The sequence below is a fragment of the Saimiri boliviensis genome, chromosome 5 (assembly GCF_048565385.1).
Source record: "Saimiri boliviensis isolate mSaiBol1 chromosome 5, mSaiBol1.pri, whole genome shotgun sequence".
NCBI lineage: Eukaryota > Metazoa > Chordata > Mammalia > Primates > Cebidae > Saimiri > Saimiri boliviensis.
In genome coordinates this window covers 100,514,237-100,541,288 of record NC_133453.1, presented here as the reverse complement: position 1 = coordinate 100,541,288, position 27,052 = coordinate 100,514,237, and the positions used below count along the sequence as shown (strand labels likewise).

The following is a 27,052-nucleotide window of genomic DNA, read 5'->3' as shown; positions in this document are numbered from 1 at the left end:
TCTTTCAAAGTCATCGTAAGTTTCTTTCCTCCTCTTTTGTGATAAAAAATTACGTTGATTACTTTATTTTATTGACTATTTTAATTTTATTTATTCACTTTATTTTATTGGCTATTGACTAATTTATTTACTTTATTGATTATTTACTTTATTTACACTTTTGAAATACCACCCCCTCCCTGGAGATGGGACTCCCTGGATGGGATCAGGACAGATACTGTTGCCAGTGAGGGAGCAGGGATTTTGGAGCTTGTCAGACCTGAGTTTAAATCCCAGCAACACCACTGACTATTTGTGTAACCCTGTACAAACAGCCTTGTCCTTTCAGTTTCTGTAGAATGGGATATCAATACCTATCTTCCAGGGTAATGGTCAGAAACAAATTAGGTGATGTCTGTAAAGCACCTGTCTCAGTACAAAGATTCAAGAGACAAAAACTACTTTTGTTGTTATTGCTAAACTCAGTGAGGTCCATTTGTCAAAATAGTCTTGATTCCAGCTAGAAGTTGGTTATTATTTCAGTCTATGGACACCCAGACACCCAGAGCCAACGGAAATAAAGTCACCAATTTGGCAGACTTGGGTTTATTTTCTTCTCCTCCCAACTCACAGTGAGTACTGATGTCTATTTTAGTAAGGAATCTGGAGCATTTCTGGGAGTTTACAAAACAAGGTAGAAAGTAGCCTGGGTGAGATGCACATAAAAAATAGAGGGAACACAAAGGGAACCTGGAATCAGTGGGAAACTTCATTTTCTTTAATTAGCATATTTAAGTGAAGCTTAGAAGCTGCTCCTTCCCTGAATCATTGCATTTTATTAAAAGCTGTTTAGAGCTCATAACCATTCTGCTGATTTTCTCAAAACACGTTCTCCTTATAGGCCGGTGCTAAACTGTGCATATGAAATGAGCTCAGCTTAATGTTGTGTTAAAAGAATTTGGTCTCCAGAGCTGTCTCTCTTCTTAATAATATGTAATCATACTCCATCTATTTAGTTTTCATTTAACTTGCCCCATGCAGGCAATGAATCCAGTTTAATTAAATGTGCCTTTAAATAGTCGAATGGCACTCATTTGCACCTAGCAAGCCTCCCTTTCATCCTATTAGACCCCCTCAAGATATAAAAATCCAATAAAGAGGCCTTGTAAGATGTGTGTCTGATAATGTGAGGGAAGCCTGACATTTGCTCCATAATTTAGTGAAACCTGCAGCAGCTTTTAGGCACATTGTCACAGTTGAATGGAGCCAGTGTGGGGCCTCTTGGGTTCTGGAGAGCTGTATCTGGATGAATCCTCACAAATAGCACATTTGGAGATGAGCTGGTGATCATCTGGGTTGGAGCCAGCAGCAAAGAAAGTGAGGCCACTGAGACGGCAGACAGATGCCCAGGGAAGCTCTCAGACGGTCTTTTAAAAGGCCTGGCCTGTGCCCCTGGTTATATTCTCTGGGGACAATGCGTGGATGGGGCTGCAGCTTTCCCTATTATAAGATGTGGAAAGAGGGAAGGGAAACCCATCCTGAAAACTGGGAGCAGAAAATTAGGCAATATTTTGTAGTCAAGAGAGGTAACAGTAGAATACAAAATTGTTGCAGTCACTATCCTAATCTCTGAGTCCTCCAGTTAAGGACTGGACTCAGTTCAAGCTATTGGTTCATGATTCATGCAGGTAACACATTATTTCTTTAGCAACTGCCAAGTGCTAGCCCCTGTTACAGACCAGAGACACAACAAACAGATGACAAGCAGATAAATAGATGGTATCAGGTGGTGAGAAGAAAGATAATAGATCAGGTTAAAGGGTATAGAGGTTAATGGAGTGGGCAGTTGAAGTGGGGTGGACATATTGTCAGTGGAGACCTCATTTGTTAGGTACTATTTGGTAAGCTCAGATTTGACACACTTTTGTGGGTTATGTGCTCAGGGCTAAGTTCTAGGGGCTTTTACATTGTATGTCAGAGACTGTCTACAATGTGTCACTCCATTGGTTGACTTAGTTGATTGTGTTGATTGGTTGGGGCCCCCTTTATTTATGTCCTTCCTCAACAGCATGCAAAAGAGGACTTTTTCCAGTTGTTCTCTCGTGGATTTTTAAATGCCACGTTATATTGTTTTCTATGAGTTCTAATGTATGTAAGCCCTGCCTGCCTAGTGAAAAAATAAACTCTTTAATGTTGAGAACTCAGCCTTTTAGTTGTCTATTTCCCACCCAGCAGGAATGCCTCTATAATACAGGTAACGCAAACTTCCAAGTGTAATATGAGTTTAGAATTTATATTTTGGCACCTTAAGCTTTGAAATATTGGCCTATGTATCATCTCAATAACCTGTATGGTGAATAAAATCTGCAATGTCCAGCTATGCGGTTTGGGGCAAATTCATTCACTAATTTATTCATTCATTTAACAAATATGATTTCAATTCCATGACTAATTTCCTTGGAATTCAGTTTTCTCATTTAAAATTTAGGGACATTAATGCTCATTTTGCATAATTTGAAAATGATATAGTAAATAGGTTAAATAACTACCACAATGTACATAGTAGTTGCTCAATAAATAAGAGTTATTTATGATTTCAAACATGTTTAGGATGATGAGTGCGAGCAGGAGATGTGAGATGTCATGCAAAAGAAACAGTTAGAGGCCAGATCATGATGGAATTAGAAACCTAATTACAATGAGGGTCATTTGAAGTGCTTTAAGCAAGAATATAGCATGATCATATGATCATACTGATGACTTCATAGAGAACAGATTAAAAGAAGACAAAAGTAGAAGCAGAAACACCATTTAGATGGGTGTTGCAGTGGTCCAGGTAGGGAATGATGGTAGTTTGGGTGTGATGAAGAAGATGAAGAGAAGGCAGCAGACACACAAGGTACAGTTCAACAGCGGAATGGGCAGGACTTGCTAGTGAATTGAATATGGAAAGTAAGGAAAAGGGAAGAGACTCCCGACTTTCCAAGTTAAGCAATCAAATGTATTCTGAGGGGAGTAACACTCCAGGACAAGTAGGTATGGCACTTTAGTTACCACACATCACACCTAGATTCCTAACAACAGCATTGGCCTAAAGCTCAGAAGATAAGGCTGGGCCAGAAAAAAAGTTTCCTGACTTTAACATCCCATGGTATTTAAAGGCATGGGAGACCATGAGATTACCTGGAGAGAAACTGAAGTGTGAGACGAGAGGAGGACTCTGGTGAGATCTCTGAAGAACTGCACAGCTTCAGGGCTGCATAAAGGAGGAGGAAATGAGGAGACTAAGGGGTGGCCTGTGGCATGGAAGAAAAATCATAGAAGCTAGGAAGAGAGAATAATTCAATAGGAGGGTAGATATTTATTTTGTCAAAACCATCTGAGAGCTAAAGTTGGATGAAGGTTTAGCAAAACAGAGATCACTGTATACCCGGATAAGAGAAAAATTCAGAAGACAAGAAGAAAAATCAATTTGAAATAAATATGAGAATAAAGGAGAAATAACAAAGAAGAACTATTTTTTAGGAAAGAGTTACTGAGACTTACTACATTCCAGGCACTGCTACCAATGCTGGAACTGAGCAGTTACTTCTGTTGTAGAGGGAAAACATACAATATACATATAAAAAATACACAATATGTCAACTGCTAAGTGGATACGGTTGTTGTCTTATCTAGGGAGGTCAGAGAAGTTGGCCAGGGAAGTCCTCTCTTGTGAGGAGGAGTTGGAGCATGGACCAATAGATAATGAGAAAGAGAGAGAGAGAGAGAGAGAGAGAGAGAGAGAGAGAGAGAGAGAGCATGCACCACGAAAATACCAGAAGAAGCAGTACATATTAAAAATCTGAAGCAGCTGCATGAATAGCATTGATAAGAAACAGCAATGAGTAATGCATGAAGTAAAAAGAGGTAGTAGGTGAGGTCAGGGTGGTGAAGGGGTGGTGGTGTAGATCATGTCAGGCTTTGGAAATCTTTTTCCAAAGACAGTCTTTTCCTCTAAGATGCAAGGTAATTGGGAGGTTTTCATCAGAAGCTGCTGCAGGGTGGACAGGGCAACAGGGAGAGCCACTGGGGGCTATTGTTGTGGTCCAGGTAAGAGATAATAGAAATTTGCACCATGGTAGTGGCCGAATGGTTAAAAAGAAAAAAATTCTGGAACTATTTTAAAGCTAAAGGTGACAAAATTTACTAATAAATTCGGTGTTAAGAATGAGCGATGGGATAACTACATAAATGATTTAAAAAGTTGACTGTGAAGAAGGGTTCAGACAATGGCTGGAAGGGACAGGGAACAAGGTAAGTGGTTTAAGAATGTGTTTGCCTGAAAATGAGAGGAATTCTGTATTAGCTAGAGCTGCTGTAACATAATATGGTAATACCACAGACAGGGTAGTTTAAGAACAGCAATTTATTTTCTAACAGTTCTGGAGGCTGCAAGTTCAAGATCAAGATGGCAACAGGGTGGGTTTTGTCTGAGGCCTCTCTCCCCGGCATCCAGATGGCTGTCCTCTTGCTTTCTTTTCACACGGTCATCCCTCTGTGCGTGCACATTCCTGGTGTGTCTGTGTGCTGTATCTCCTTTTCTTCTAAAAACACCAGTCCTATTGGAATAAGGCACACCCTAATGCTCTCATTTTAACTTAATTACCTCTTTAAAGGCCCTATATCCAAATTTAGTCACATTCTGACTTATTCTGGGTTAGAGCTTGAACACCTGGATTTGGGGGAAAAACACTACGAAATGTGTAGCCTTGTTAATTTGGCTTAGTAGCCATAGAAGAAGATGAGGAATGACATGAAAGTGAACCGGTCTCCCTCTTTTCAGATGGTAATATCATCTAAGATCAGGATGTGCAATGACTCATGTGGCAACTGAGGGAGAGGGTGTCTTGCAGCAAGGCTTTTGGATTGTTCTTGGACTAAAAGGGTGAATTATATAAAGAGGAGTTTTGGAAATACTTGCAGGATTGGTATGGAGGCCACATGTCCTTTTTTGGAATTAGGTTCTAGAAATGGAAACCTACAGATTTTGAACTCGCCATCTGTACCACACACATTTTTCTAAACCTAGTCTCAGATTGAGAAAGAGAGACAGAAAGAGAGATCGAAAAATAAAAATAAGAAAGTGAATGAAACTGCAATTTTGACCTAAGGACCTTAAGCAGAACAGCTGGTTACTCGGATACTCCTTATTTAAATAATGAAAATGAAATGAGAGAAAGTAGACAATCATTATTATCACAATTATCACAGCTGTCATCCCCTCACTGATGCCTCATTAAGATGAATTTTAGCAGATCAAAATCTAAGATACTACTATATTGAAGACACTTTGTTGTTGTTGTTTACTGCAAGGATATATTTCACCACCTATCATATTGCTGTCACTTCATGTAAAACAGCATAGAGCCAATTCTGTAAAATGAAGACACTTTTTTTAAAAAGTGGAAATAAATCAATAAAAGGTTAAAAGATTACTGATGAAATTATGGGGTGGATTACTAAGAGTGTAATATTCAGATTATGCTCTTGAGCTGGGCATCTTTAAAAATGTTGTTTTTACCTGTATTCATGTTTCTAGGGTGTCGGCTCTGGCTTTAATCTGTTAAGATTCAAATCCTCACTTGAACACTTACCATGTGACTCTGGACAAGTTATGAACCTAAATTCCAATTTCCTGACCTGTAAAATGGGAATAATGAGAACGCTGATCCCAGAGAGCCACCATGGTGATTCCACAACTGATGTGGGTTAAGTGCTAGGTATGGCGTTTGCATGGAGCAAGTGGTAGATAAACAGTTTTAGAAAACTACTAGCGAAGCAGAGCAAAAGGGAAACTGAGTCATTGAGGCAATGTGTGAGTAGGATGCAAGCCATGACAGAGGTTACAGGGCCATATGTGTGTACAAATGGCCATGCTGAAGTAGGAACTTAGTGATAGATGCCTCATTCTTACTCAGGACAGTGATGAAAACGGGACAGCGTTGTTCAAAACGCTGGACAAGTGTCATTACAGGGGAAAGCATTTACCTCTTTTCCATATACATCATTTGTTCAATCACATGCTTCAAGGTTGAACATTCAAAACACACATTCAAAGATTACAGCTTGTACAGTTTCAAGACAGCAACAGAAGAGCATTCAATCATGTGGGGACCCTTCATAGGCCCTGTTCTCCCTGTTCCACTGTAATTCATAAATGGTTGGAAATGCAGAGCACTGGAGAGTATTAATTAGGACTTTTCAGATCTAATGGAAAGAAGTCAAGGAGTCTAAGTTTCTTTTCTGCTGGATGGATCATCCAGTGGGAGTTTTCTATTTAGTTGAGTAAAGCTCAACTTTTATCAACAGTTTCACTTTCTCTTGTGGTATGTAAACCCTGTGCACACTCAGGGACACCCAGAGAAAACTACATTCTGGGTTATTAGTAAATTTTCTCCAAATGAATCTGCCAAACACAGCAGCTTAAAACTAGATATAGCTTCTCAGGAAGCAGCCCAAGTCCAGGCTCTGCCACTGAGATTGGATTAACAGGAGCTCACAGGGCTCTCTTGGATAAGCCGTATGGACCCATGGTTGTTCATTTGGGAACTTTATTAAATAGTGGATTAGGATTGAAAGGACATGCCTCAAAATGTAAGAAGCCCTAGTTTGTTGAAATGAGAAAACTGATACTGAATGAGGTTATATCTTGAATCTGGGCAGACTTGTTTGGCTACCCCACTGCTCAACTTCTAATTAGCAGGGCAGAGAAAACAAATCCACATAGGCTAAATGGCCAAGAGCAGATGAAAATCAAGCTAATAATATGGTAATTAGGAACGAAGCCAAAGCAGGACCTGCAGATGCTCAAAGTTAAAGAGATGCAAAGAAAAGTGCTGCTATTTGTAAAAAGAAAAAAAAAATGGACTGGTCAGAACAAGTTTTTCAGCAACATATATTTTTAGACTAAGATTGAGGAAGAAGGTAAAAGGAAAATGATTAGTCCCATAGTTAGGATTACTTTCATATAGGAAATATTTGCAAAGCTTCCCTTCTCCTTTCATATCATAATGAACACTGAAATTGTGTTGTTTTCCAACATAGCTGCTAATATTTGCAAAGTAGTAATTCTGCAAAGGAAACAGCTTAAGATAAAGTATGCCTGATGCTTAGGAAGAAAGCAAAGCGTGCTGTCTTTGTGTAGTTACTCTAAGTAGCTTTTGATTAGGACCGACGGGCACAGAAACAGATCTGATTCCAGTCTCACTGGTGCTGCATATTCCATGTGATCATTTTCAGGTCTCACTTCTGCATTGGCTTCAGGGTACTTCTACATCATGTGAAAGTGCTGTACAATTTCCAAGTTCCCTCTAACTCAAACATTCTGATATCCTTCCCTCAAAAAGATTCTTAAAGACAATGGAAGACTAAATAGTAACTAGAACTTTTTCTGAAATATGGCTGACATTATCTGCAAATGGGTTAAATCACTATGCTTATGTTTGATACTGCTATATATTTTCCCATTGCAGCTTCAAAGTCTTCCCCAGACCTTATCTGTGTATATAGACACACCTGCTTAACTGCCTTAACAGTAAAAGCATTGTCAAAAATGTGAAAGTTCAGGATATAAGTTTGATGACACACTTTATTTCCCCAAATTAAAATAAAACTAGATCAATCACTTAGAGGAAGTTTGGAAACGTTTTAGCCATCCCATTCCCTTGATTTCCCTGTCAAAATATGGAGAAGCTGCCTTTCTAATCCTTTTGTTGCAGCTTCTATAGCCAATTGGTTTTTATTACCAAAAAGTGTCGCTGAAGAATCTGGCTGATAATGTCCACGACTGCAGTTTTTCATTAGACCAATAATATGGTTTTACTGTGTCTTCACCCAAATCTCAACCTGTCTTATAACTCCCATAATACCCACATGTCCTAGGAGGTTACTTGGTGGGAGGTAATTGTATCATGGGGCAGGTTTTTCCTCATGCTGTTCTCGTGATGGTGAATAAGTCTCACGAGATCTGATGGCTTTATAAAGGGGAGTTCCCCTACACAAAGCTCTCTTGCCTGCCCCCATGTAAGACATGACTTTGCTCCTCATTCATCTTCAGCTATGATTGTGAGGCCTCCTCACCCGTGTGGAAACGTGAGTCAATTAAACCTCTGTCCTTTATAAATTACCCAGTCTCCAGTATGTCTTTATTAGCAGTGTGAGAACAGATTAATACAACCAGCATCCATCAGTAATCTTTCAAGAGATTGAAAATGACTGCTTTTTCGTGCTGCATTCAACCCAAGTGTAGTATATACCTAAGAAGTTTGCAGTGTGGTTCCAGAAAACTTTTATAAAAATAAATAATGGAATAACTCCCTATTTTATTAAAATCCTTTCACCTCTCTATTTTTAATTAACAAAGGGCAGGAGCATGAAACAAAATAAGAATCACTATTTAGCTCAAACCAATAAATATTTGCTGAAATTCTGCTCCATATAAGCAACGTACTTTTGTGTGGGAAACATGCAGATGAAACCAACTCTGATTTCTAGAAAGAATGTCACAATAGAGGTGGTGGCAGTGTGAACAGTGAACATATGACTGTAATGCAAGCCAGTCTGTGAAACTGTTACTGGTGAAATAAGTGGAAAACAAAGCATCATGGTGTTGAGGGTGGAAGGTGTAGTGGGGAGTTTATTTTTTGTGAACATTTGTATTTCATTTTGACTTGGAGGTTAGGTAGAACTTTAACAGTGAGAGAAGTAAAGGAAAAAGCAAAGATAATAACAATGGCTAATGTTTTATGTGTAATTGCTTGATAATATTACTGTTTTTTTATTTTAGGGAAGAAATCTTGACCAATATATCTTATCTATGACATTGCACAGCTACGACTTGAAAGCATATTTGGTATCAAGACCTTAATTTATAAAACTGAAAGGAACAAATAGAATAATATATTTGGGCAAAGCCTGTAGTGTCCAGTGTGGTTGTGGCATCTGGTGAGAGAGAAAATGTAGCAGAAGATGAAGTGGTAATTTAGTCCAGATTTTAGAAGGCTTTGACTATCAGGCAATATTTGACATCATTTACTGAATAAGAGTCCTTGATACTGTCCATTCCAGAAAAGGAGGGAACCTTTACTGTGGTACATAGTTAAATGTTAATACCAATGGTGCCCCCCAGGTATGCTAATAACTAGATGCATCTTCAAACTTATTTGCTTTTTGGGCTGGGCACGGTGGTTCACACCTGTAATTTCAGCACTTTGGGAAGCTGAGGCAGGCCGATCACTTGACTTGGACATCAGCCTGGCAAACATGGCAAAATCCCATCTCTACTAAAACACAAAAATTACATTTGTCGGTATGGGCCTACAGTCCCAGCTACAAGGGAGGCTGAGGCAGGGGAATTGCTTGAACCCAGGAGGCAGAGGCTGCAGTAGGCCAAGATGGTGCCACTGTACTCCAGCCTGGGTGACAGAGCAAGACTCTCTATCAAAGAAAAAAGAAAAGAAAAGAAAAATAAATTGCTTCTCATATACATTCAGCACTGAAAAGAGAAGCAGAGCACTGTTTGGGGAATAAAGGAATCTCATAGTGGACTTGCATGTTTTTTCTGAGTTCTGGCTCCAAACTTTCATGTAAAATAAAAAAGAAAAACTGTTTTATGTCTTAGTTCATTGGAAATGCTATAACAAAAGGCCATAAACTGGGTGTCTTATGAAAAACAAAAATGTATTTCTCACAGTTCTGAGGGCTGGGAAGTCCAAGATCAAGGAGCCAGCAGATGCAGTGTCTGGTGAGGGTTTGCTTTCTGGTTCATAGATGGCACCTTCTTGCTGTGTTCTCACATGGTGAAAGGGGTAAGGGTGCTCTCTGGAGTGTCTTGTATAGGAGCATTAAGCCCATCACCTAATCTAATCACCTCCCAAGGGCTTCACCTCCTAATATATCATGTTGGTGACGAGGTTTCAGTATGGGAATTTTGGGGGAACACAAACATTCAGATCATAGCAAAACCTCTCTGTTAATTTGAAACAGAAGCACCTTATAAGATATTTTGTGATATCAATTATTATTTAGTCAAGTTTTTAAAGAGTTTTACTCCTCCTCCAATGTTATCATTAGTATATAGACACTTGTCATGTTTTCTGATTGCCTAAGGCTTTCCAAACACCACTTCAAGAAAGAAGCCATAGAAATGGCTTTGCTAGCTTCCTCTCAGCTTGAATTCAGGCATGTTACCTAGACTCCACCAAGTGAATGCATTTTGCAAAATATGATAGAAAGCAAGTTGGTGTGAGGAACAAAGAATTGCACATAATCTATTTTGTTTTGTTGCCAAGATTATCGAAGTATTCAGCATTTGAGGGCTGCAATAGCTGCAGATGTTGAAAAGGTGCTTTCTTATGTCAAAGGGGCACTGTGAAGGAAGCAATAGTGCTTTCAGAAGCAGTGAGTCCTTGATGCACAAGTGGTGGTGGTACAGATTGTATTATCTAGTGAGCGTGCCATTTTCTTACCAGACCAGTTTCACAGTGTGGTTTAAAGGCAATGCTCTGAACACTTAGCCTCCAAATTTCTTTAACAATTCTGTGATTTGCTAAATATGTGTAATAAATTCCCTTTCTGTTTAATTGTCCTAAGCTAGCTTCTGTTCCCTGGATCTGGAAATCTCATCTAGTATACAAGGTCCTTTCCTTTCTGAAAACTTAATTTTTCTCTACCTATTTTCATATCCAGTGATGTTTTCAATCCTCAGCTGATGGTGCGGCAGCTCATATGGATGGGTGCTTCAGGCAGCTGTTGTGCCAACCTGCTATTGAATCTGGAACTAAATATTGGAAGGAGCAACTCTAGGAGGGTGGCCAGCAGGTAGTGAAAGGACATGGGTCACTATGTGACAGATAAATGGTGGGGAGCAGTAATAGGAAGATTCAGCTGTAGGGCTGAAAAATAGTAGGCTCAGATTCACAATTTGTCTTGGACTAGTCTTCTGCACAGCTACAGTAATATCTGAATTGTCAGTTGCTCCCATCTCTAAGTTTCCACAGCATATCACATCTTTGTTATAATACATCACATCATGTACTACAATGATCAGTTTACTCATCTGCCTCTACCATTAGACTGAAGCCAGAATCATAATACTGTTGTGTGTCTGTAACTAGTACTGACTGTTGGACTTCATGGAAGACCCCAATAGCTTCACTCATCACCACTCCCCAAATTTTTAACAAATTGATAGATGAAAGACTAATGGAAAACTTCGATATAGTATTTTTCTAGGCGTTTTCCAGTAACTCATTTAATCTATAACAATCTTGTAAAAGTAGGTACCTGTATTACCTACTTATTTCTCAGCGCATTGCCAAATATAAATCAACAAGAAACTTAAAATTAACACAATAATAAAATTCCAAATAGCTGAATATAAACTTATTTCCAGGATCAAATTCCTTGGGAGAAAATAAAGTCCGTGGATTTGATCCTCTTGAAAATTCAAGTTTAGATACGTCAAAATTCAAAGTAATTGAAGTCCAGAATCAAATATTCTTGTCCTTGGCTATGTAAAGCCAAAGACAGTGAAGTCCTTTTTGTGTTCTACTCCATCTTAGCTTAAGATATTTTCAATGCCTGGCTTCCTGTAAAAACCACAGCCAGTGTTATCCATCATTAGATTACAGGCCATTTCTCTGAACCTCAGGAACTGAATTAGTTTAACACAAAATCTGTCTGTGCCTCACTTTTTAATGTGTCCAAAGATTTTTTTTAAAAAAACACAAGAGATTATTCTAGTACTGCTGCAAACCTTAAACATGTAGAAACAAAGGGAATTCCTACTCCTCCAGACCTCATCTCAGATAAAGAAACTCAGAACTTACAGCTTTCAAAGACTATAGCAAAGATTTGAAGGTATGTGAAAAAATGTGGGTAGATGAAGAAAATTCTGATTTCCATTCCAAATGTACCAATCAGGCCATCTCTGTTTAAGAAGATGATCAACTGTAAATTTAAACTCAGTTAGGAGATCTTTTTTAACAAATGTTAACTTGGACAATGTACATTTATCTTATCTGAGAGGAAATTTCACTTAGGGATTCTGTCTCCCATTCTAGAAAAGGGTCATTTCACATTACATTGAGTCTTCTAGAGTTTAAAAATATGCAGTGGTGGCAGTCCAGTCATCAGGTCTTTCTTGAAGTAACATTCTTTCCCAATAAGTGCATTTAAACCTCCCTAATTTCCACTTTTCCTTTGATCCCTGTGACCTTGTCACTCGTCCTGTATGGAGCATGGGTCTTTCTGGAAGCATATGTTCTAACTCACATGCCGGCTGGCATTCTTACTCCTACGCCTCTTCTGTGTCTATTAACAAAGCTCCTTGCCATGGAATTGATTAGGACTAAAATAGCTGCCTCCTAGAGGAAGTTTCTCCCTTGCCATACCTGACTTTCAGTTGAACCAGTATCTGTGAACAGAAATGGTTTTTGCTGTTTCTGAAACTTGCAATGGGGGCCCTGAGAACCAAAATTTCTAACTTGTGCTCTTCAAATACAATAAAACACAGAAAAAGTTTAGTAATGAATCCAGGATCAATGCGTGTGTGTGTGTGTGTGTGTGTGTGTGTGTGTGTGTAGGAGAAGGGTGATTCCTGAGGCATTTAATAAGCCCTAGGACTAGGGAGTTTTCTCCACATTCCCAAATGTTGAATCGAATTTGGAGTAACAGATCCAATACAATCCAATGCACGTTAATACTAAAACCTTCCCAGAGTTCTGTGTATAGATCCCAGCCACCTTAAGGCTTAAAAGTGACAAATATTCTATCTGCTATATCTAAAATGATCTTCTGATACCCGTTCAAGTTGAATTTGAGTAGTTTTAGATTTATCCATGCAGGTGGTACTGTAAGTACCCTCCATTGGGCTAACAACTTTGGCGATATCCACTACGTATTTTGTGGGGGTTATTGCATAATGGAAATGCGGCCTCCGTCAAGTCGGAGGCCCTATGTGACTGTGTTACTGCACTGCTCCTATGCCCATGACAAGGGTCCTGCACTGTGATAGCCCATATGCTGTTTGTAGACATAGCACCCCTCTGCCTGACTTCAAACCACTTCCTTACCAATCTAACTGATAGGAAACTTCACATAGATGTGAGACAAATTGGGTTTCATGATGTGGAGCCTTCATGTTAGATGGACTGACTGTTCTGATCACAAACAGTGAGGGGAAATCACACACTGACCCCCATTAGAACAGAAAATTTACTGCTCAGCTTAACACATGACCAAGAGCTGAGCAGGCAGGTTCCAAAAAGAAGAAAATGAACAAGGAGAAGAGTTATGCCAAATTTATATTTGAAACTTACTCATGGTAAGTCACTGACACCTCCACTCCCAGCCTGGGAAAATGTGAGTGTGGAGGTTTAGAGATGCCAAGTGTGATATATTTACTGATGTTCCCCTTCTTGTAGAAACAGTTGACATGGAAGGGAGGTACCCATCCTAGTGCCCCATATGCCTAGACAACATTGATGATAATGCCTAGCATACTATAGGGATTTAATAAATGTTTTCTTAAAGAATAAATGTCCCAATGCTAGTATACATAATTTATCCATGACCTTTTGGAATATGAAGAATTATCTTGTCATAGATCATCGTATTAAATCATCTCTCTCTTTTGTTTAATAGAAAGCATTTTTAATATGCCTATGAGGATCTACTTTAAATATTCAGCCTAATATAGAATGCCTGTATGCACATATCTGTTGTTAGGATTGTAGGTAGACCTCTTTATTCTCCACAGAATCAACCTCCTAGCAGCACAGTATTAGACAACATCATTCGCTATATAAGTCATGAATTTCTTCCTCTCATCCTTTTCCTGTCTTGGTTTGCTGGACAACAGTTGCTTCTAAACCCTGCTCTTCATCACTGTGAAGAATAGAGTACTGGACAGAGAATCCAGAAAATTCAGTTTGAGTCTAGGGCAAAGCAAATTATTGCTTTGCCCAATAATTTAAGATAACCTACTCATCTCTTAGCTTAGCCTCCTAGTTCAATGTGAAGAGGTCAAATCATAAACAAAGCTTTCAACATTTCACATTGCCCAGCCATCTCTCAATCTAAAGTCCAGGATCTTAAAGGCAAAAGAAAAGCAGCTCACTTCATCTGCAGAAGATATGTGTATACAGATATTCTATATTAGGTTGGATATTTAAAGTGGAACCTCATAGGCATATTAAAGATGTCTGCCATTAAACAGAAGAGAGAGATGATTTACTGTAATATACAACAAGATAATTCTTTATATTCCAGAAGGTCACGGATAAATTATTCAGTGGTAAGTAATATTTTTAATATATAGCACATTGTATTTCATGGAGATTGACTGAAAACTAGTTTTTTTGTAATTGTTATGAAATCCCACCCATGCCCATAGACAACCTCTGAATCTTGACAGCAGCCACTCACTCCACTGGTGGGGAGTCTGTGAATCAGGTAATGATGGTGCTATGCTTCTATAGTCCTGACTAGTTGAACTGTGATGGAGACAGAGCCACCACCACACTGCTGTTAGGATTTTTCCATAGACTCAGGGCTGGCTCAGGGAACAATTGTGAAATAGATGAGTTTTTATCTTTGGAACCATGTCACATGTCCCATGAACAATTCTGCTTGACCGCCACCCCTACGTCAGTTTAAGAGTGAGAAGCTTCCATAATATCTGAGAGTACTGTCACTACAACAGCATGGCACACTCCAGTGAATGATTTATAGCAAGGAACAGGAAGGCGAACGTAGCATGTTCTTTGGATTTTATATCGTACAGTATGTCCTGTGAACTTTGCCTGCTTTTTACTTTGTAAAACCTGTGGAACAGAAAGGAGACAGCCCACCTCTTACACTCAAATGAGAAATAAAATGATGTATAGTTATTATTTCTGCTAATAGTCTTGAGTATAAGAGAGAATGAGTCCCCTCAAGAAGGAAGAGGCATAAGCAACAGCTTAACAACAGAAAAATATTTTTTGTTTTCTTCTTCTAAAAAAGAACAGATCTTGAATCTATATGCCAATATTAACAAATAAATAAATAAGGCTCAAAAGACTCACTCACAGCAAACTGAGAAATCAGTGTGGGTAATGCCTGATTATTAATGTCATTTTGAGTAGAAAATAAAAGTACTTTAATGAAAACCTGTCTAAAATTTCTCTTAAATGTTCGGAATTATCCTATTGTTTTAAAAAATGAATGAATAAATTTAAACTCTGAGGAAGTGTGAGAGGCTTCCATAATATCTTGATAACAAGTCCCCTAAAACAAATACATACCCCCATCTCTGTCTGGGGTGTTGTTATTGGGCTTATCTCCCACCATCCCACCACTCCCGTATCAGGGTCACACAATAGGCCAAGAGTTTCTATGTCCCAAACATCAAACTTGCTAGACATGGCTACATTAATCATGTTCTTTTACACCAGTTGGTGGGAGCAAAGCTACATTCCAGGTAGCTAGATTCAAGCACTATATGCTCCTCTCTTCATTGCATCTTTCCCTGTCGCCAGGCTGTGCCCTGCCCTCTGGTTACAAATGCCACTCCTTCATTTTTTTCTTCCCCATCTCAGCTTAGGCATTGAGCCTGCCTGCCTGCCTGCCTGCCTTTCCTTCCTTCCCTCCTTCTTTTCTTCCCTCCTTCTTTCCTTCTTTCCTTCCTTCCTTCCTTCATTTCCTTCTTTTTTCTTCATTTCTTTCTTTCCTTCCTTCCTTCCATCTTTCCCTTTTTCTTCCTTTCTTCTCTACCTCTCTTTTTTCTTTCTTTTCTTTCTTTCCTTCCGACTCTCTTTCTTTCTTCCCTTCCTTCCTTCCTCTTTTTTTTTTTTTTTTTTTTTTTTTTTGAGACAGAGTCACCCTCTGTGGCCCACGCTGGAGTGCAGTGGCGGGATCTCAGCTCATTGTAGCTTCCCTCTCCTGGGTTCCAGCAATTTTCCTGCCTCAGCTTCCCAGGTAGCTGGGAATACAGGCACACGCCACCACTCCTGGCTAATTTTTTTGGTATTTTTAGTAGAGATTGGGGTTTCAACATGGTGGCTAAACTAGTCCCAAACTCCTGACCTCAGGTGATCTGCCCACCTTGGCCTCCCAAAGTGCTAGGATTACAGGCATGAGCAATTGCACCTGGCCTCTTCTCTTTCTTTCTCTTGCTCTCCTTTTCTTTATCTCTTTCATTGCTATTCTTGACTAAAAACTTACTTGATTCTCAGCCCTAGCTATCTTGATCTGCTGGATGGATTGGCAACTTTAGCACAGAAAAAGAGTGAAAGTTCTTTGTCTTTGTTTCTTGATGCCTATCTGGAGCATGTTTTGAGAAAGGAAAAAAATGCATTGTCTGATCGTGTCTTTTTGTATGATCCATGGAAAGACGTGACTTATTCTTCTGAGGTATAGGTGATTTCCAGGTAATAACATGAAATTTAATGCTGAAAGTGAGGAGGGAGTACATTAAAAAAAAAAAAAAAAGAGAATGAGTAAATTTATAGTCAGGATAAAATGGACAACAATGTAGACTCCACACATAGGTATATGGGTGGTGACTATGAAAATAGCCTTGGAAACATCTATTTATTTATTTATTTTTATTGTACTTTAGGTTCTGGGGTATGTGTGCAGATCAGGCAGTATTGTTGCATAGGTACATACATGGCAAGGTGGTTTGCTGCCTCCATCCCCACAATTATATTGCAAGAGAATGATGATTAATCTTTCAAAAGTCTGTTGTAGAATTCTGTCATTCTGTTTCACCTGCTCTATGACTAACCCTTAGCTTCCCTCTCTGAGCCTATAGCTACTTGAAAGTGGCACAACTCCAGTGTTTCTATCTTCTTATCCACACTGTCACCAAAAGGTTGTTAACAAACCACAAATGAGGTGCTCTGCTGCTGAACTTCCTCAATAGCCTGTTATTATAGGATTAAGCCCAAAGTCCTTAGGAAGGGCTTGGCTTACCTCATTTTCCAGAAATATCCAACACTTGAACTCTATCAATGTACTTATCTGCCATATGCACACCGCATTATCTTAAACTAACATGTCCTTCTTTTTCCCTTTTTTTTTTTTTTGAGCTAATCTTAGGCTTACAGAAAACTTGAAGAAATATTACAGAGACTGTCCGTATATTCTTCACTCCTCTTCCCCTCCCATCTTACATAACATTAGTTCATTTATCAAGTAAAAGAAATTTACGTGAGGAAACACTATTAACTAAAGACCTTATTCAAATTCTGTCCTTCTTTCCACTAGCTTTTTTCTGGTTTTGTATCATATCCAAATCCCACCTTGCATTTTAGTTGTTATTTCCTCCTAGTCTCCCCCAGTCTGTAAAAGTTCCTTAGTTGTTCCTTCTCTTCCCTGACCTTGACACTCTTGAAGAGTAATGATCAGTTGCTACGCTAAATGTTCCTCAGGTGTGGCGTGTCTCATGTTTTCTTGGGATTAAAGTTTTTAATGTTATGTTTAAACACCACAAAATGATGTTGTGTTTTTCTCCGTGCATCATGTCACAGAGCTCATAATGTTGATATGTCTTATTACTGGCAATGCTAATTTCTATCCAACAGAAGGTTGTTTCTGCCAGATTTTACTTCTGTAAAATTATCTTTGCCTTTGTAGTCAATCACACCTTGGAGGAGATGCTTCAAGGATACGTAAATTTTGTTTTTTTCTTAAGCTTTTATCCAATGAATTTAAGACTTATCAGTGATTTTTATCTGCAATAATTATTACTGATGCATGATCAGTTTCTCATTTTTTTCTCTTTTCCTTAAATGTCTATCTCCATTTTTTCTTCTCATTCTCCGAATTCCTACTCAAGATAGTTTCTTCTCTGGGAAATCTTTTCACGTTATCCTAGGCAGACCAAGACTTCATCTCTCCATTCTTTCTTAGCAGCCTTGCACATGGCCCCACAATAATCACCAAAATGATATTGGTCTTTTTTATTTTCCTAGGAGTTTATCTGTGTGACTGCAAACTCCTTGAGGGAGACAACACTGTCTCAGCACATTTTCTACTAATACATAACATGGGATCTGGTCTATAAGAGACTATCAATATGTCCTTAGAGAATAAATGAATGTATTTATTACATTATTTCCAAAATTCACTTCGAGGTTAAAAAATTTAGAGGTTTTTTTTTTTGTTTGTTTGTTTGTTTTAGTTAGAAGAATAATAATTCAGTTCTAAAACTGGGATTCTGATTTCTTGCCAACATTTTCCCCCTTTGGGAAACTTACTTTATGATGTTTTCTGGAATCAGCCCTATTTAATTCTCCAAAAACCAAGTTAAAATCTTGTTTTGTACTTTTTCCCCCCCTACCTTCCCTCACCATGCAATGGTCTACTCTTTCCCCTCCACTTGTGATTCTGTTTGTATGCACATTTTCAGGAGCAAATGTAAATAAACTACTCTTTCATTCTTTCTGCTAAGCTTCTGGGTGTCTTCTATCCTGGTCCTGACATGAGCTTCTTTAATTCTTGATGATAAATTTCCTCCTGTGTATTTGCTTTATTCTGCAGATTTAAGGGAGGTTTTATAAAACTGCCTTTAATTCCCTGAAGATACAAAACAAACAGTGGAAATTGACTCTTTGCCTAACAGTTATCATCATTATTATTACATAATTACTGGTTTGAGTCATTAATGCAGGAAACTAGGCATGAATGTGGATGAATGGCCTGCCTGGCCATGTGCCCACAGACAGGTCAGCAGTAGCTGATAAAACTATAAATGCTAAAAGGAACTTGTCCTCCTTCATCATCATCATCATTATCATAATCGTCTCATCACCACTGTCTTCATCATGAAAACCTATACCATGTTGTGTGTGGTCTGCACAAAACCATGACTAATACCAAACATGCCTAACCCTTTAACATCACTCCTTTGAACCCTCTTAGCACATTTAACCCTCTTAGCACTTGATTTTGACAGTTCCCTTAGACTGCATTGTAGCCATTTGGTGCTGCGATCTTGTCCTTCTCAACCTACTTTCTCTCTACCTTTACTAGACCAGGAATTTCATAAAGCCTGAGGTAAAAGGTTATACTCCTCATTATCATTAGTACTTATTGCTATATGAGAACATAATGGAAGGTCAATAACTGTTGTGGAATTAAACTGTCTTCCACGTACAGTAAAGCAGAAAAAGAAGTGATAAATTGGGGAAAGGCATGTAAGAAATTAATAAATCCAGAATAAAAACTTACCTTTGCCATTGATAAAATGTTCCTGATAGCACATTTTGTGTACAGTCAAGGCTTCTAGAAGTTCTGAGAAGTTGGAAACACAGATTTTGGAATGAGACCTGGAAATATCAAAGATTCATTTGGACTTGATTTATGTAATACTTTTTTAATAGCAGGAGACATTCAACAAAAGGAATAATCTAAATGTTATTCCTTTTGCATTCACAACAGTATTAATTTTAAGACTCTACCACTTCTTAACTCCTATTTACAGTGTCTTAGTTCTGATCTTCATTATTTTTCACCTGGATAATTGCAATACCTTTGAATGATTTTCCAGCTTCTAATTTCTTCTCCCTACAAGTCATAAGAGATGGCCCCCCCATTGATCATAAGACCAAATTCAATTCCTTTTTATAGCATATTCAATTTCAACCAACAGTGTGTTTTATTGGACTTCTCTGTAATCATGCTTCTTCTAAAAGCTGCACTCCAGTTACCTAGAACTTCAGGAATGCCCAGGAGAAAGTGAATCATGCATTTATTATTTCATGCATTTCTTCATACTGTTTCTATAACCTGAAAGGTGAATCACTTTGATTTGATCTTTCAGGATCCACATAAAAATATGACCCTCTCAGTGAGATGGATATTCTATAAGTTTATAACACAGAATTGTTCTACCTCCATCAATTGCCATATAACTCCATCTATAGCTTTACAACATTTGTCATATTGTGTTAGAATTACAGTTTATCCTTACACAACACAGCTTTGGACAGCACAGGCCACTTATATATGGATGTATTGTCAATAAAATTTACACTCAGTGTTCCTGCCTCTTCTGCCTCACCTTCTACCGCCTTGATCACGTCTGCCTCTGCTACTCCCGAATCGGCAAGACCAATCTCTCCTCTTTCTCTCTCAGCTCACTCAATGTGAAAATGATGAGGATGAAGATCCTTATAATGATCTACTTCCACTTAATAAGTAGTAAACATATATTCTCTTCCTTGTAATTTTCTTAATAAAATTATATTTTCTCTAGCAAGAATACGGTATATACTACACATAGCATGCAAATTATGTATTAATTGACCGTTCACATTATCAGTAAAGGTTCTGGTCAACATTAGGCTACTGGTAGTTAAGTTTTTGGACAGTCAAGAGATATACTCAGATTTTTGACTGTGCAGGGGACCAGTACCACTAACCCTCTCGTTGTTCAAGGATCAACTGCATTTGTTTATCAAACTGAAGTTCCCTAGGCTAACAGCTGTTCATCTCCACACCAACACCTAGAGAAAAATGTAGTAGGCTGAAGTGCTCTAACAAATCCTGAGACTTGTGCTGTCTATCACAATGAGAACTTAATGTTTACTCTTTTAAAATAATTGTGATAGCAGGAGGTGGGTGTGGGGTGGGGTGAAATTTTCTGTTTCACACAGTCACTCAGGGACCCAGACTTCTTATATATTATGACAATTCCATGCTCAAAATGTAGACTCCAGATGTTTCAAGGGGCAGTAAGTGGAAGGTTGTATGTGGAAGATTTTTATGAGTGAGACCTAGAAATGGTATACAATTCTCCATCACATTCCATTGCCGTAGTAGGTGCAATCTAACTTAAAGTATCCTGGGAAATGTAGTTTAGCTGCATGCCCAGAGAACAAAAGAGAGACAAGGATATTGGAAAGCACAGCATCCTCTGCCATCCTGCTCAGTAAATGGGTACAGAATGAATACAATGAAAGGCTCTTTTTAATTTAAAGCCATTGTGGTGAATGGAAGGAACAAAGAAAAAAACAGTTTCTGAATTAAAAAATCTTGGTTTCAGACTACAGCAATGCAAGCCAGTTAGTACCTCTGTGACCATGGCAAGTACCTAAAACTCTCTAAACCTCAAGTTCATCTGCAAATGAAGTTGGTATGGGGTTAACTGAGAAATACATGAAGAGCATCTGGCGCATAGGAGGAGCTATTTAATAATTATCTTAATTTCATTCAAATCAGTATTTTAAGAATCTGCAATGTGCTAGAGTAGTGCACTAAGCGTTAGGAATAGAAAGACCTATTAAAAGCATCACTCACCTTTAGGGAAATCAGAGACCAATTGTTAGGGCATGATTGTAGATAAGAAAATGAACATTTAAAACACACTATAATAAACAGGCTTTTCATTATAGAGGTTAGAAAAATGCCCAATAAACATGAAAAATGACTCAAATAATGAATCACCTTTACATATGTATGGGAACCCATCATGGTTTTAATTTGGGTAAAATTAAAAATATGAACAATGCAAAGTGCTGGCAAGTACATGAAGCAGCTGTGACTTTCTTGCCTAGCTAGAGGAGTGCAAGTTCATCCAATTGCAATGAAAAAATATTTTAAAGTACTTACTAAATCTTAACATACACACATCCTGCAACCTAGCAATCACACTCCTAGACATATGCCCAACAGAAATGAGTGCTTATGTTCACCATAATATACAAAAACAGCCTCTTTACACATAGAAGCTCTAAACTGGAAAGAAACCAAATTATCTGGGAAGAAGCCTGAATGAATTTTCTGGGGTGACAAAAATGTTCTGTGTCTTCATATGGATGCTAGTTACAGCTAAACAATTAAGATCTGTACATTTTAATGTATATAAATGATGGTTTAATAATAACAGTAATAACAATAATGTCAACAATATTGAAAAATACGTTTTAAAATGGGTGCTTCCAAATTGGCAGTTAAAGGGTCTCTTATCACATTTCAGTTGTAGTTTTTGATGATGACTCCTATATCCTAGAATATGCCACAGCTCCCCCTGCATCCAAAGAAAGTTTACCAATGACACAGACCATCTCAATAATTCCCTCTACATTATTAGAATTATTTGTTTTAAAAAATCACCCTCAGTTTTGGCATTAAGGCAATGTAGCTATTTCATGGCTGTTCTGCATACTAACCAAGTTACAGTTCAAGACAGATCATCCAAACGTACCCTCCATTTTGGACAAGAACCCAGACAGCTATTTTGTTTCTCTGCTTGCCCAACAAAATCCACTATATAAATTAACCTTCTTCATTTAAAAAAAATAGATAATCTTCATGTCAATGATAAAACACACCAAGTAGGGAAGAAAATATTCCAAATCTGACTTAAAATAAGAAGTAATAAAACCAATTTATTCTAAGTCCTCTAAAGCACTGTCTTTTAAAGACTATATCTTGTTCCCTAATTATATGATAATTCATTAATATATTAAAAATAATTGAAAATGTAAAATAGAACATACAACATGCATAAAATATATGTTCTCTTTTAAGAGCTATTTAGACTAAAAAATTACAAAGTAAAGAATAAAAATGAGAAAAACATCAAAATCACTCACAATTTCTCTATGCAAATAAAGTAAGCACTATACATATAAATGCCATAGAAGAATTGCTTATTGCTGGGCCAGGCATGATGGGTCATGCCTGTAATCCCAGCACTTTGGTAGGCCAAGATAGGTGGATCACCTGAGGTCAGAAGTTCAAGATCATCCTGACCAACATGGTGAAACCCTGTATCTACTCAAAATACAAAAATTAACTGGGCATGGTGACACATGCCTGTAATTACAGCTACTTGGGAGGCTGAGGCAGGAGAATCACTTGAACCAGGGAGTCAGAGGTTGTGGTGAGCTGAGATTGGGCCAGTGCACTCCAGCCTGGTGACAGAGCCAGACTCCCTCTCAAAAAAAAAAAAAAAAAAAGGAAGAAAGAAAAAAGAATTGCTTATTGCTTTGGTTGTCCAGATCTTAGGTCTCTGCATCTGTGAATAGAAATGGAATATAAATGGAATGGGGAGTGTCTTCCCATCTGGCTCCATTTGCAATATAAATACTATAATTTTTCTTTGATTACATTATTTTCCAATTTTTGTTTATCCTAAATTTACATATTTTACTATTTCTATATCTTCATTTACATATACTTACAATTGTATTTTAATGAGAATTGGAAGAGGCTACTCACCCCTTTAAATCAGAAATCTATTATTTTTAGGATGGGGAATACCAATGAATTGATAGTGAGTAAGATTTACTGCCAAACAGTGTAAGGGTTTCCGTAAAGCGTAGGTTGTTAAGGACACTAGATGCAATTTTTGGCAGAAAAAAGCCAAAGTAAAAATTTTCTAAAAGCAAAGAAAAACATGGAGAAAATTGTTCTATAATCATTACACAATAACAGATTCCTCTGTTGGCCACCTCGCAGATTCCTGTGTGAAGAGAGGTGGTAGAGTTGGCCTGCTCATTCAGTCTCATTAGAATCATTCTTCTTTTCTACTTGGTGACATTTGCTTCAGATCATTAGCAACCAAGAAAACAGTATTTAAGCTGGTGGAGTAATTGAACTGGACACTCTGGTGTGTTGTTTCCCACTAAAGATCAAGGTACAGATACTCAGGGATGTAAAACAGACAAAAAAAAGCAGTCACTTATGGAAAATATCATGTGAACTTTATCCCAATAGTGTAATTTTATTTGATATAGAAATCATTTCCTTCATCTCCAAGAGGGAAGCTTTGAATACCATTTACCTGACTTCTTTGGCTCTTGGTGATAGTTTCTTATGGAGACACTTGTATGTTGGTCTCCACCAAATTTGCCACTTTTATGGAATCAAAAATGGTGCTTTTCTTGAAGAAGAGGACTAATTTAATCAGAAATGGAGTTCTAAACCTCTTAGTATTCTGAAAGGCTCTTATAAAGGTTGACATTGTAAATGTGAAATAGTTCACGGAAAATTTTAAACAAATACTTAGGATTTCAGCTAAGAAATGCAACATCTTTGTACTTGGGAGAGGAAGAAATCTAGCAGTAGAACATTGGACAAAATGCCCTCGCTGCCTCATGCACATCTCGTCTAACTCTGGTTAAATCTAAGTCTCTACCTACTCTACACCTGCTTCCTAGCAAGGTGAGCAGTTGAACTTCCTAAGCAGTTGAACGTGGCTAGAGGAAAAACACACAGCTGTATTAACTGGCATCATTTCATTTTTAGGACTGTCAGTGTGAGGTTGTCCCACTGTTAGGCTATCTTCATGATATCAGTTGACACGTCAAAGTACGAGGCTCTGTTTTGAACTCCCAAGCAACTCTATGGTCTAAGCACTATTATTATCTCAGTTTTACACATCAGGAAACTAAGGCATTTAGCTGGTAAGTAAGTTTCTTGAGGCCATAATCACAAGTGACCCAACCAAGACTGGATCGCAGTCTGACTCCACGGTTCGTGACTAGTAACTAGCACGCTATACTGCCTCTGCCATCTTCTCTCATTTTTCTGGTAAATTTGGTTCTCCACTGTTAGAGAACAATATTTATACGCATATCTTCTCTTAAAACCTACAAGAATCATTCCCTTTTCTTCATTCTTAATTGATGACCTTGGTTTTATTTCCCTGAGAGAATAAATTATTCAGAAGAGGACACATTCATCTTTCCGTTGCCCAGGCTCCATGAATTTGCATCTATATACCCCACTCTCTTTCCTGACACAGTGAGTAAAACATCCTTATTCAGGTAAAGCTGCTGAAAACTGTTCCTCCAAAGTGTACAATTTCCATTGCCTCTGGCCTGCTCTGGAATTTGGCTCTTAAATCAAATTTATTCTTCCTATTGGATAATCCCTATCAGCTTAGTAGTAGAAGCAGTGATGCCACAATAGTTTTCTTTGCTATCCTATGACATTTCCTATGACCTTTGCAGTTAGGCAGGTCATGTGATTAGCTTTGACCAATTAGATGTGCATTATGTGATTGGTTGTGGCCATTCAGATGTGCATCACTTGCAGGCTGAGAGTGAAAATCCCATTCATTCTTTTCTAGTGTTTCTCTTCTGCTGCAACAAAGGGGTGGCTCCATATTTGAGATGGGAGCAGATATACAACAGATATAAAACAACAGAGCATCAAGCAGACTGTGACCCTGAGAAACTAGGGAGCATAGCCTTTAGTCAATCCTCCTTGAATATGTAGCATAAGTGAAAAATAAACCTTTCTTGTAGACCACCAAGATTTAGGGTCCAATTTGTTACTGCAGCAAAATGTAGCCTATCCTGACCACTAAAGCAGGTAAACACATCGCGAAAAAAAATATCTTGACCCTACACCCTCCTTCCAGCTATCTTCAATTTTTTTATGCTATGTGTAGAAAAACAAAACAACAACAACAAGAAAAAAATGAGTGTTATTACCTACATTCAGTCATCACTTTCTCACCTTCCATTGTCTTTTATCTCTATAATCAGGCCTTTTCCCTTACTCATCACTCTTATCAGTGTCGCCAATGCTTTTATTGGGGTAAATTCATCAGTCAGTTCTATGTCCTTGTGTTACTCAAACATTCAGCAAGCTCTGAATACTCTCTTCACTTTAGTCTCCATAAAGTTTATTTTTTCACAGATGGCTCCTCTTCAGTTTTATTTGCTCATTTCTTTTTCTATATCCTTCTCTGAATATTGTCCTGCCCTCATTCTTGGTCCTTCGCCCTGTTCTCCCTCTGCCTCCCTCAGCAATCTACCATTTCAGTGATCTTATATAGCATCTACATGTTGATAATGTCCCAATTTGTATTCCCCATCCAGACCTCTTCCAGGCTCCAGACTCATCTCTAACTTGGTAGTACTAGCAATAGTTCACATGTACTTAAAGCATAACTTGTTCATATCCACATTTTTTTCCACCTCAAATCCCCAAAAGGCCTGCTCCCTAACTATCTTCTTCATCTCAGCCACCAATGTTCTTCTACTTGCTGAAGCTCTATCAGGGCCTGTGCTTAGGGAAGGTAGTACACTGCCCCAGTGTAGATGCCTAGATATTGAAATGATTCATTCCATAATCTCTGATCTTTCTCTCACGTCAAGCAGCCCCATATCCAAGCCACCAGAAAGCCCTATTGGGTTTGCTCTCAAAATATATCCAAGTCCCGTTACTTCTGTTCTCTTCTTCAAATATCACACTTCTCTGAGATACGGTCTCCTTCACAGACTTTAGATATTAGCTCAGAACTGGCTGTGTTGCTTCTGCTCTTGCCACACTACAATTTATTCTCCATGCAGTCACCAGAGAGCACCTTCAAACTGCACCTCAGGTTCTGCCCTTCCCTCGCAACACACTCTACAGCTCCTCATCACGTGGGGAAGGACAGACAGCCCAGCTCCTTGCCATGGGCTCCTTTGGTCTCTGCGGCTCTCCAACCTGACTCCTGCTTTGCTCCTCCTCACTGCCTCCACTTCAACCACACTAACCCCCTTAAGTTTTTACAACACCATGAGGTCATTTTCTGCTCCTAGACCCTTATTTCTGCCATTTCCTCAGTTTTGAACACGACTTAGTCAGAACTTTATACAGCTTGTTTTTTCAAATTTTCATTTCTCTGCTTAAATATCACCTTTCCAGGAAAGCCTCTCCTGACATCTATTCTAAAGTAGTCTTTTCACTTCCTATACTGTACCTCCTTTAATTTCTTGGTAACACCATGATATGAAAGTATATTTTGCGGGGTTTTTTTGAGACAGAGTTTTACTTTGTTGCCCAAGCTTGAGTGCAGTGGTACAATATTGGCTCACTCCAACCTCCACCTCCTGGGTTCAAGCGATTCTCTCACCTCAGCCTCCTAAGTAGCTGGGATTACAGGTGTGTGCCACCACACCCAACAAATTTTTGTATTTTTAGTAGAGACGGGGTTCTGCCATCTCTACTAAAGATGGCCATTTTGGCCAGGCTGGTCTTGAATCTCTGATCTTAAGTGATCTGCCCACCTTAGCATCACAAAGTGCTGGGATTACAG

At 38.4% G+C, this 27,052-nt stretch overlaps 1 long non-coding RNA gene across 1 annotated transcript in view; it reads right to left on the bottom strand.

Annotated features, from left to right (window-relative positions):
• The window catches only part of LOC141584616 (uncharacterized), a 572,621-nt gene that overhangs the window by 150,793 nt on the left and 394,776 nt on the right, over nucleotides 1-27,052 (bottom strand). The window contains exon 8 of the long non-coding RNA XR_012517775.1: nucleotides 19,240-19,337. This is a non-coding gene — a long non-coding RNA (uncharacterized LOC141584616). The remainder of the gene's footprint in view (nucleotides 1-19,239; nucleotides 19,338-27,052) is intronic.